Below are 13,162 nucleotides of genomic sequence, written 5' to 3'. Positions count from 1 at the left end.
GAAGAAGCAAGCTGGAGAAGCCATTCTAATATCAAATAAAATCAATTTCCAACTAAAAGTCACAAAAAAGATAAGGAAGGACACTTCATATTCATCAAAGGAAAAATCCACCAAGATGAACTCTCAATCCTAAATATCTATGCCCCAAATACAAGGGCACCTACATACGTAAAAGAAACCTTACTAAAGCTCAAAACACACATTGCACCTCACACAATAATAGTGGGAGATTTCAACACCCCACTCTCATCAATGGACAGATCATGGAAACAGAAATTAAACAGTGATGTTGACAGACTAAGCGAAGTCATAAGCCAAATGGACTTAACGGATATTTATAGAACATTCTATCCTAAAGCAAAAGGATATACCTTCTTCTCAGCACCTCATGGTACTTTCTCCAAAATTGACCATATAATTGGTCAAAAAACGGGCCTCAACAGGTACAGAAAGATAGACATAATCCCATGCGTGCTATCAGACCACCACGGCCTAAAACTGGTCTTCAATAACAATAAGGGAAGAATGCCCACATATACGTGGAAATTGAACAATGCTCTACTCAATGATAACCTGGTCAAGGAAGAAATAAAGAAATAAATTAAAAACTTTTTAGAATTTAATGAAAATGAAGATACAACATACCCAAACTTATGGGACACAATGAAAGCTGTGCTAAGAGGAAAACTCATAGCGCTGAGTGCCTGCAGAAAGAAACAGGAAAGAGCATATGTCAGCAGCTTGACAGCACACCTAAAAGCTCTAGAACAAAAAGAAGCAAATACACACAGGAGGAGTAGAAGGCAGGAAATAATCAAACTCAGAGCTGAAATCAACCAAGTAGAAACAAAAAGGACCATAGAAAGAATCAACAGAACCAAAAGTTGGTTCTTTGAGAAAATCAACAAGATAGATAAACCCTTAGCCAGACTAACGAGAGGACACAGAGAGTGCGTCCAAATTAACAAAATCAGAAATGAAAAGGGAGACATAACAACAGATTCAGAGGAAATTCAAAAAATCATCAGATCTTACTATAAAAACCTATATTCAACAAAACTTGAAAATCTGCAGGAAATGGACAATTTCCTAGACAGATACCAGATATCGAAGTTAAATCAGGAACAGATAAACCAGTTAAACAACCCCATAACTCCTAAGGAAATAGAAGCAGTCATTAAAGGTCTCCCAACCAAAAAGAGCCCAGGTCCAGACGGGTTTAGTGCACAATTCTATCAAACCTTCATAGAAGACCTCATACCAATATTATCCAAACTATTCCACAAAATTGAAACAGATGGAGCACTACCGAATTCCTTCTACGAAGCCACAATTACTCTTATACCTAAACCACACAAAGACACAACAAAGAAAGAGAACTTCAGACCAATTTCCCTTATGAATATCGACGCAAAAATACTCAATAAAATTCCGGCAAACTGAATTCAAGAGCACATCAAAACAATCATCCACCATGATCAAGGAGGCTTCATCCCAGGGATGCAGGGATGGTTTAATATACGGAAAACCATCAACGTAATCCATTATATAAACAAACTGAAAGAACAGAACCACATGATCATTTCATTAGATGCTGAGAAAGCATTTGACAAAATTCAACACCCCTTCATGATAAAAGTCCTGGAAAGAATAGGAATTCAAGGCCCATACCTAAACATAGTAAAAGCCATATACAGCAAACCAGTTGCTAACATTAAACTAAATGGAGAGAAACTTGAAGCAATCCCACTAAAATCAGGGACTAGACAAGGCTGCCCACTCTCTCCCTACTTATTCAATATAGTTCTTGAAGTTCTAGCCAGAGCAATCAGACAACAAAAGGAGATCAAGGGGATACAGATCGGAAAAGAAGAGGTCAAAATATCACTATTTGCAGATGACATGATAGTATATTTAAGTGATCCCAAAAGTTCCACCAGAGAACTACTAAAGCTGATAAACAACTTCAGCAAAGTGGCTGGGTATAAAATTAACTCAAATAAATCAGTTGCCTTCCTCTATACAAAAGAGAAACAAGCCGAGAAAGAAATTAGAGAAACGACACCCTTCATAATAGACCCAAATAATATAAAGTACCTCGGTGTGACTTTAACCAAGCAAGTAAAAGATCTGTACAATAAGAACTTCAAGACACTGAAGAAGGAAATTGAAGAAGACCTCAGAAGATGGAAAGATCTCCCATGCTCATGGATTGGCAGGATTAATATAGTAAAAATGGCCATTTTACCAAAAGCAATCTACAGATTCAATGCAATCCCCATCAAAATACCAATCCAATTCTTCAAAGAGTTAGACAGAACAATTTGAAATTCATCTGGAATAACAAAAAACCCAGGATAGCTAAAGCTATCCTCAACAATAAAAGGACTTCAGGGGGAATCACTATCCCTGAACTCAAGCAGTATTACAGAGCAATAGTGATAAAAACTGCATGGTATTGGTACAGAGACAGACAGATAGACCAATGGAATAGAATTGAAGACCCAGAAATGAACCCACACACCTATGGTCACTTGATTTTTGACAAAGGAGCCAAAACCATCCAATGGAAAAAAGATAGCATTTTCAGCAAATGGTGCTGGTTCAACTGGAGGGCAACATGTAGAAGAATGCAGATCGATCCATGCTTATCACCCTGTACAAAGCTTAAGTCCAAGTGGATCAAGGACCTCCACATCAAACCAGACACACTCAAACTAATAGAAGAAAAACTAGGGAAGCATCTGGAACACATGGGCACTGGAAAAAATTTCCTGAACAAAACACCAATGGCTTATGCTCTAAGATCAAGAATCGACAAATGGGATCTCATAAAACTGCAAAGCTTCTGTAAGGCAAAGGACACGGTGGTTAGGACAAAACGGCAACCAAGAGATTGGGAAAAGATCTTTACCAATCCTACAACAGATAGAGGCCTTATATCCAAAATATACAAAGAACTCAAGAAGTTAGACCGCAGGGAAACAAATAACCCTATTAAAAAATGGGGTTCAGAGCTAAACAAAGAATTCACAGCTGAGGAATGCCGAATGGCTGAGAAACACCTAAAGAAATGTTCAACATCTTTAGTCATAAGGGAAATGCAAATCAAAACAACCCTGAGATTTCACCTCACACCAGTGAGAATGGCTAAGATCAAAAACTCAGGTGACAGCAGATGCTGGTGAGGATGTGGAGAAAGAGGAACACTCCTCCATTGTTGGTGGGATTGCAGACTGGTAAAACCATTCTGGAAATCAGTCTGGAGGTTCCTCAGAAAATTGGACATTGAACTGCCTGAGGATCCAGCTATACCTCTCTTGGGCATATACCCAAAAGATGCTTCAACATATAAAAGAGACATGCGCTCCACTATGTTCATCGCAGCCTTATTTATAATAGCCAGAAAATGGAAAGAACCCAGATGCCCTTCAACAGAGGAATGGATACAGAAAATGTGGTACATCTACACAATGGAATATTACTCAGCTATCAAAAACAACGAGTTTATGAATTTCGTAGGCAAATGGTTGGAACTGGAAAATATCATCCTGAGTGAGCTAACCCAATCACAGAAAGACATACATGGTATGCACTCATTGATAAGTGGCTATTAGCCCAAATGCTTGAATTACCCTAGATCCCTAGAACAAACGAAACTCAAGACGGATGATCAAAATGTGAATGCTTCACTCCTTCTTTAAATGAGGAAAAAGAATACCCTTGGCAGGGAAGGGAGAGGCAAAGATTAAAACAGAGACTGAAGGAACACCCATTCAGAGCCTGCCCCACATGTGGCCCATACATATACAGCCACCCAATTAGACAAGATGGATGAAGCAAAGAAGTGCAGACCGACAGGAGCCGGATGTAGATCGCTCTTGAGAGACACAGCCAGAATACAGCAAATACAGAGGCGAATGCCAGCAGCAAACCACTGAACTGAGAATAGGTCCCCCGTTGAAGGAATCAGAGAAAGAACTGGAAGAGCTTGAAGGGGCTCGAGACCCCAAAAGTACAACAATGTCAAGCAACCAGAGCTTCCAGGGACTAAGCCACTACCTAAATACTATACATGGACTGACCCTGGACTCTGACCCCATAGGTAGCAATAAATATCCTAGTAAGAGCACCAGTGGAAGGGGAAGCCCTGGGTCCTGCTAAGACTGAACCCCCAGTGAACTAGACTATGGGGGGAGGGCGGCAATGGGGGGAGGGTTGGGAGGGGAACACCCATAAGGAAGGGGAGGGGGGAGGGGTATGTTTGCCCGGAAACCGGGAAAGGGAATAACACTTGAAATGTATATAAGAAATACTCAAGTTAATAATAATAATAATAAAAAAAAAAAGTGAGCCTCCAGAAGCTTCTGCTATAGATGTGGCACCTAAAGTCCAATCTAAAGTTTTGCTAAGGAGAGAGCTTTAACAGCCTTGCCACAAAGCCAGTCTCTAATCCAGTATGTAAAGAATTCATTATTGAAATGAATCCATGCCTGTTGGAATGCTCATTCTCGTCCATCAGTATGGCTAGACATGGCTGAGTCCCATTTTCACAACTGAAGTTGACCCTATCCTCCAAAGACTTTTGGGTTTTGTCTTGCACTTTTCTGTCTTACTTTCTGAGGGTATTGTATTGTTATTTTCAGTCTTTGTGGGTTGCAGTTCATTTCATTAATTTTCAATATTCCTTGTTTCCAAAAATACGTTTTTAAATCTATAATTCCCCCCAAACACCCTTTTAGCTGTGTTTTTATTTGAGCTGTGTTTTTATTTCAAGTCAATGTTAAATATTACATACATTTTTTTAACATATCAAGTATTTAGAATTATATCCCTCCTTTTCCAATTTCGTGTACAGGAAAAGAAGGTTATTTTTAAAATGTATTTCTGACTTACTGTAGTAGATTTTACTATGTAGATTTTATTATGTGATTGTTGCAATATTCCTTGGAATTTTTGAAGTTTTTATATTGCTTAGAATGTTGTCAATTTTTAAGAATGAGCTTCACAGGGCTGGAGAGGTGGCTCAGTGGTTAAGAGCACTGATCGCTCTTCCAGAGGTCCTGAGTTCAAATCCCAGCAACCACATGGTGGCTCACAGCCATCTGTAATGTGATCTGGTGCCCTCTCCTGGTGTGTCTGAAGACAGCGACAGTGTACTCATATAAATAAAATAAATAAATCTTTTTTAAAAAAAAAGAATGAGGGGGCTGGGGATTTAGCTCAGCGGTAGAGCGCTTACCTAGGAAGCGCAAGGCCCTGGGTTCGGTCCCCAGCTCCGAAAAAAAAAAAAGAACCAAAAAAAAAAAAAAAGAATGAGTTCACAATTGCTAAAAGAAATGTGAGTTTTCTGTGTGTCCCTTTGTGATCCAGCCTCCATTCCTACTCCATGTTATACTCTCTATGTTATAGCTATTAAATAATGCATACTAATTATGTTACTCTGAACATATGTATTGTAAGTCTGCCTGGTGTTTCAATTTGTCAAATTTTCTACTTTTCCACTGTGTTAACGTTTTGTGGTTATAATATTATTATATTTCCTCTTCTCTACCCTTTCATAATAACTTCTTACATTATATTGCCTTATATATAGTTTATGATAAATTTATCAATAGATGTAAAATCCTTGCTGTTATAAAACCATGCAATACTGTCTAATACATTAGTCTAACCATGTTTTCCCATCAAAATTAATTTTTGTTACTAATTCCGATTGAGGTCGATAAGTAGATTCCAATGGCATCTTTACTTACGATTTTTTTTAATGCTTTGTTCGTTACTCTGAAAAAGCACACTTATAAAGGAAGGTTCAAATGAAACAAAGAACTTCCATATGCATTTTGTATAAGCCTCCTGGCTATTAGCCAGTAAGCCCTTCTACTTTATATACATTATTTATACACATTACTTTCTTGAGTGTTTAGGAGCAAGATGCAGACAGGTAAACGCATTCTCTTAGAAAGCCAAGGCTCAAGGACCAATTTATACACCAGATTCTATCTAATCTACAGCATTCGCTAGTGTTGTTTTAAACCTAAAGAATTCCTGCTCTGTCTTTGATTCTGTTGTTTTGGTTTTGGTTTTGTTTGGTTTGGATTTTTAGAATCGTGACAGTCCCAGCGTTATAAGTGTGCGCTTTAGTAGTTTACCGTTGCATCCTGACTATAGTTAGCTAGTCAGGTCATGCACTTTAGGGGAAGAATCCTGCAGAAGTAATGTGTCAGGATGTACAGTGTTGATGCCTTCCTGGCAATATTAACTTTGGTTGCACAGCGAAGCCCCTATGTGTCAGGATCCTCTTTGATAAAGTTCTGATTTCTCCCTTTGCACTACTCAGTATTTTGTAGAGAGGCGGCTGAAGGCTAAGATTTCATGCTTTGACAAATCTTCATCTGCTAATTTTAACTATGTTCCATGGTTCCAAGTTAACTATCTTCTGAGAATGCCTATGTCCAAAGAGGCATCCATTGAATAATGAATCCAAGAAGACCAAACCAGGGCTGTGTGTCCCTTTGTGATCCAGCCTCCATTCCTACTCCAGTGCCACAAATGAACCCTGATGCCACTCAGAATCAAGATGAAGAGAATTATACTGAGCCATCCAATTCAAAAGACAATCTGTCAGCTTTAAAATAGCTGCATTCTCACTTATTTATTTGCATATATGTGTATATATGTGTGTATGTGTGTATATACATATATGTATATATAGTTAAATGAAAGACCAGGTAAACTTTTTTTAATATGCAAAGGAAAAACATTCAGATATATATATATACATAATACATATATATATATACATAAATACATACGAATACATAAAAATAACATAAGAAAACATGCCTATATTGGGGAAAGATTGGCAAAAATGTCAATAAAAATAAAAATACTTGTGAACGAAAGCTAGCATTTTGTACAGTCAGAATTATGAGTGATGAAACGTTTTCAGCTGAAGCTTGATTTAAAAGGAAAAAATGCAACCATGAAAAGCAAATGAATACAGTGTCATTTGCTGAGAATCTGCTAGTGCCAGTCTCCACGACAACAAGAAGTGCCACAAGCGACCCAGAAAGGTGGCCAATATTTCTCTGTCTGTCCCTGTCTGCCATGCTGGCAAATTTCCTCATTTATATTCACTTAGCACATGACAAGAGCTGTGTGGCATTCTGAATCACACACTGAAATGTGCTCTGGCAGTGGTTGTGATGTGAACACTACAGCCAAGCACAACACTGAACAAGCTCATATCATCTCAGGGCTGCAGGCATCATAAATGGCTTATTTAAATATTTTAAATGCCAGCCTCATTTCACTAATCCGAACTTTTAATTTTCTACCAAAAGTTTGAATATTTTCAAGTAGTAGACAGGATTCCAGTCCTTTTGTGGTTATAATGTATAAAATTTTGGCAAATCTGCTTTCTTCGTAAGGGAAGGATTACTAATAATCATTCTCATTCGATTTTGAGGATGTCATTGTCCATGAGAATATCTCTATGCCAACGTGTCATAGATGAACCAATCAGGAGGAGGGAAAACTTGACTCTGTGGGTCTAATCCTTTCTTTTGTCCCAAATGTCTCTACTCATCTTCATTAGTTCTAGGGAAATTTTCCTAGAATTAGCTTTCTGGATATACTCTTCTTTAGGCTTAATTAAAATCTATTTATAACCTATTATTTTCTGTGGTTACATAGAAAAACTAAGGCTCAGAATCTGACCTGTACTTCGGAATACCCACACAGTTCAGAGTTCTACTTAGAACAATCTTGCAAACAATACTGTATATCACCCACTCTCTACCCCAAAGCTTGACTTTAAATACTTTACTGTTATTACCTGGCCTTAACAGGCTGCATTACCATTCACTTATTTATAATATACACATGTGCAGTGTTTACTTGTATGTATGTATATGTATGTGTGTGTGTGTGTGTACATATATATGATGGGGTAAGTTTTCAATACATGATAAAATGATAAGCATATGTATCTGAGTTACGTTTCTTTAATAAAACTAAATAGGACGTAATGGTGATGCATCTGAGACTGGGTATACAAACCTCCCTGTTCAAATGAGATAAGAGAGGAAAAAAAAGAAAGAAATGAATCAAGGGCAGATATGTATTGATTCAGAATTTAGACACTGGTATGTTTCTTTCAATGTAGTAATAACAATCTGTCTGGGCTTAAGATGAAATAATCCAAAAATAATAATAAATAAATATATAAATAAATAACGCACCTGCATGCACACATGCGCAGGTATGCCTACATCTCTGTCAAAGCCACATCCTCTAAGAAGTAAGACAGGGAGAGGCTGGGGTTATGGTAGATATTCCTGGGAGGATGGCGTGATTTCCACACTCACAGTTGCACACATGCTATCTAGGCTGTACTCTTAGAGCAATACTCCTCTCCTAAGGTGGGAAAGATGAGTATACACTCTTCCGCAGCAACCGTCAGTGTTGTAACTATTATAACTTACATCTTTGTAAGAGGAACAATGCTCAGACCATAAGTGCATTCTACCGTGGTTCGGTGCTAGTAGAATGAAGACATTGTTACCATGCCCATGTTTTTCCCTTTCAATGGCTCACAGAAATGAGATTCTTTTGTGTTCTGTAAGTATAGTGTGTTAAAGGATGCTTGGACAAATTGAACTTTTCAGGGAAGCTAAAAGGAAGCAACAGAAGCTGCTAACAACTGCTAACATAAGCCGCTTTCTTAATGGCTTAGCAGGGGCTGGCCCAGTCTTAGTAGCCTTCTCTGCCTTCAGCTGCAACCAAACAATGGAGCTCACTCAGGGGAACACAATTTGGTCTTCATCTTCTAGGAAGGGCAAATTTACCATAGACTTACTTTCATTTTGTTGATAGAAAATCCTGCAGCCTAAACTCTCAGAGCTTTTTTCTTTCTCTTCTCTTTTATAATGAACTCTATGGAAGCGTGTGGGGTTTATTCTATATAAACTTGATATAAACATGTCCCTTTGAAAGAGCAATGACCAGCAGTAGTTTCATCCTGTGATTTCCTCTGCCAGTCTGTTTAGCAACTGAATCCATGCCTGGCCCTCTGCCTACCTGTTGGGTATTCGTACAGTGAATAAACAATAAAAGGTAATGTCAATACATAATTTTTCTCCTTCTATAGTCCATCTACTGATATGAAAAAGAACTATTTGGTTCTGATTATAGTTTAATGTCCTGCCTGATCAGTGTTCTCTTTGTAAGCCTAATTCAGACAACTTTTGCATGAACAATGTTTGCAAGGAAATGTGTGCATATGTTAAGGAGGTTGGGGTGCCTTGTGGAAAGGGGACCAGAATACCAAAAGGAAAACAATCCTAAGGTAATCCTGAGAAAGCTGAAGTCCCTGGGCACCAGCCAGCTGCCTTTGTTTGGGAGATCCCTCTCTGGTGCTCAGAGGTTGGGGTGTTCCTGTAGGAGGGATGTGGGCTTATTTTCCTGCCACAAAACTGAAATGATTTGTGTTCAAACTATTGACTGGCTTCAAAGTGACCAGGGATGCCAAGGTTAACAGAGTCAGTTTTGAAATTGCAGTTGAGGGATAATATTAGAAAAGAACTAGACATGAAAACAGAAGCAGACGTTTGGAAATGTTTGAAAATATGGAGTATTTTTTTGCCCCGCAAGTTAATTGCCTCCCACTCACAGGAGCCCTAAAAGAGGTCCCTGTAAATGTTTACTGAGGTGAATGCGCCCTCCTTACAGGAAGCTGACTGTGCCTACTCCGAGTGGTTCAGATTGCCAAACTAGAAACTGAAATAGATTTTTTTTTCAGGAGATGCTAGATTTTGTTTTTGATGTTTATGCAAAGTCTAATGAAGCTTAAGCCGTGAACACGTATGCATGCTGGCACTCTTCCCTTCTGGGATTGAGTACTCTAATCGTTATTACACAAACTACAAAGTGTTGCTCTGCCAGGCAGTAGGCTAGATCTGTGTTGTCCAATGTTGTAGCCACCAGCCACACTGGTGAGCTACCAGTCAGCACTGACTGAGCCTTTGAACTATGACCATCCTGATGGAAAAATGCTGTGTGTGAAAATACAAAGATTTCAGCCAAATAAAATCTTTGCAGATCTTATTAATTTATATAATAATTAAATATTATTCAAAATGATATTTTTACATACTGGAGTATATAAAACACAGGTTTTAACCTTATTGCCTCTTTTTCCTTTTTGTTTTGGTATGGCTATCAAAAAACTAAAGCTAATAATTGGCTCTAATTATACTGAAGTTGACCAGCATCATCCCAGACTGAGAACACAGAGCAAGAGCTTGTCTTTTAAGTAGCATCATCTTTAATCCACCAGGAAACAAATCACTAAGACATGAGGGTATCATTGAGTAGATGTTTCCATGAGTTTGTGGGCTTTCTGTTGTTTCTGTTGCTGTTCATGTCCAGCCTTAGTCCATGGTGATCTGATTAATTCCAAGGGATTACTTCAATCTTCTTGTATCTGTTGAGGCTTGCTCTGTGCTGAATTATGGCCAATTTTGAAGATTCCATGAGGTGCTGAGAAGGCAATATATTCTTTTGGTTTGGGGTGAAAGGTTCTAGAGATATCTGTTAGATGCATTTTGTTCATAACATCTATTAGTTTCATTGTTTCTCTGTTTAGTTTCTGTTTCTGTGACCTGTCCATCAGTGAGAGTGGGTGTTAAAGATACCCACTATTAATGTATGGGCTTCAGTCTTTTATGAATGTGGGTGCCCTTTTTGGGGAGAATCGATGTTCAGAATTGAGATGTCATCTTGGTATATTTTTCCTTTGATATGTATGAAGTGTCCTTCCCCATCTCTTTTGATTACTGCTGATTACGGTTGAAAGTCTATTTTATTAGCGATTAGAATGGCTACTCCCGCTTGTTTCTGGGGTCTGTTTGCTTGGAAAACATTTTTCCAGCCCTTTACTTTGAGATAGGGCTTATCTTTGTTGCTGAGGTGTGTTTCCTGTATGCAGCAGGATTATGAATCCTGTTTACATATCCAATCTGTTAGCCTGTGTCTTTTTATTGGGAAATTGAGTTCATTGATGTTGAGCAATATTAATGACGAATGATTTTCCTGTTATTTTGATGTTGAAGTTGTTACTGAGTATGTGTAATTATCTTCTTTTGGTTTTGCTGTGAGATGATTAATTTATTGTGCTTCCTTGGGTGTAGTTGACCTTTTTGTGTTGAAATTTTCCTTCTAAAATCCTCTGTAGGGTTGGATAAGGATAGTGTTTAAATTTGGTTTTGTCGTGGAATGTCTTGGTTCCTCTATCTATGGTGATTGAGAGCTTTGTTGGGTATAATAATCTGGGCTGGCGTCTGTGGTCTCTTAGGTTCTACAAGACAGGATCTTCTGGCTTTTAGAGTCTCTGTTGAGAAGTCAGGTGTAATTTTGATAGGTTGGCCTTTATATGTTACTTGGCCTTTTTTTTCTTGGAGCTTTTAATATTCTTTCTTTCCTCTGTACATTTAGTGTTTTGATTATTATGTGGTGGGAGACTTTTCTGTTCCAATCTATGAAGGCCCTGAAAGGCATAGGAACTCTACAGAAAGAACAACAGAGTTAACTAACCTGAACCCCTGGGACCTCTGAAACTACCAGGAACCAAAGAACAGACACAGGCTGGCCTGAGGTTCCCAACACATATGTAGTAGACATGAAGTTCTGTCTTCATGTGGGTCCCCCAACAACTAGAAAGGAGGATGTTTCTACAGCTGTAGCTTTACTGTGGAATCCATTCCACAACAGAGAGGATATGCCTAACCCTGAAGAGACTTGATGTGCTGGGAGGGGGGGCAGATATCAGGGGCCCCACCCTCTCATAGGAAAAGGGGAAGGGGGAGGAACTCTATGAAGGAGCAACAGGTAGGGGGCAGCATTTGTGATGTTAATTAATTGATTAATTAATTAATCATTAATTTTAAAAAGACACAAGGATGCCATTTACAGATACTCACTAGAAGAAAGCCTAGCACTACATTGTGTTAGGAAATGGTTTTAAGATAACTCTGTAAAGTCCTTACAATGGTCAATAATGTTGCTGTGACAGAATCTCCAGTCACCTGGAAAGTCATCATTCACTGCTCCCTACTTCCTGACTCCGGATACCATGTGACTGACTAGCTCTCCCAAAATCCTGCTACTGAACCTCCCTTGCTATGCTAGGCTGTAACCTGGAACCATGAGTCAAAACAAATTTTATCCCCCAAAATTGCTTTTATCAGAGTACTTTTATCATAGCAACAGGAACAAGAATATAAATAAGTTCCCCCACCAAATAGCTACATTCTAATCTCTGGACTTACATGAACATTACTTCATGTTTTTATAAAGGACTCTGCAACATTCATAGCAGAATTGTCCATGATGGCCAGAAAATGGAAACGATGTAAATGTAAATGTTTTTCAACAGATGAAATGGATAATGAACAGCTGGTACATGTGCACTATGGAATGTATTCAGCTGTAATGAAAACTGAAATTTCAGGTGAATGGGTGAACCTATAAAAAATTCTTCCAGACCCAGAAAGAAATGTCACTTCCTTGCTTTCCTCTCTTGTTCCTGGCTCTAGCTCCTCAGATGTTTTCAACATGAAATACTAAATACACAGAAACCAGGAGAATATAAAGGAACTGTAGGTAGAGGAGGCTTTGGGGGAAAACAGCAGGATACAGGAGATATGAAGTGATAAACAGAATAATTAGAAGGAGCTCCAGCTGGGGAGGAGAGATGGAGATCTATACAAAAGGAGGAGGAACAAGGGACAAGTAATCCCAAGGGAGTTTGATAAAACCTTAAGGAATCATTTTATTTTATATTTACCTAAAATTATATGCAGTACCTATTATTGTACATTATATACACAAAATAATATTGATTAAGTGCATATAATAGTACATATAAGTATGTATCTAAGGAAGTTAAGTCACTTGAACTGACAGGACCCCTCACAACAATCACAAACTAGCAAAAGCACCACTACCAGGCAGGAGATGCTTCTTCAGGACAGTTGGACAGGGTACTTCAAGTGACACCCAAAACTATTCATATTCTCTATATAACCCTTGGTTGCCCCTTAGGGGTTGAAGGTCCCTATTTCTGCAGACACCAAACACTTAGGACATAGGACTTGGA

Source organism: Rattus norvegicus, chromosome 1, assembly GCF_036323735.1.
Source record: "Rattus norvegicus strain BN/NHsdMcwi chromosome 1, GRCr8, whole genome shotgun sequence".
Taxonomy (NCBI): domain Eukaryota; kingdom Metazoa; phylum Chordata; class Mammalia; order Rodentia; family Muridae; genus Rattus; species Rattus norvegicus.
This window is presented reverse-complemented; position numbering follows the sequence as displayed.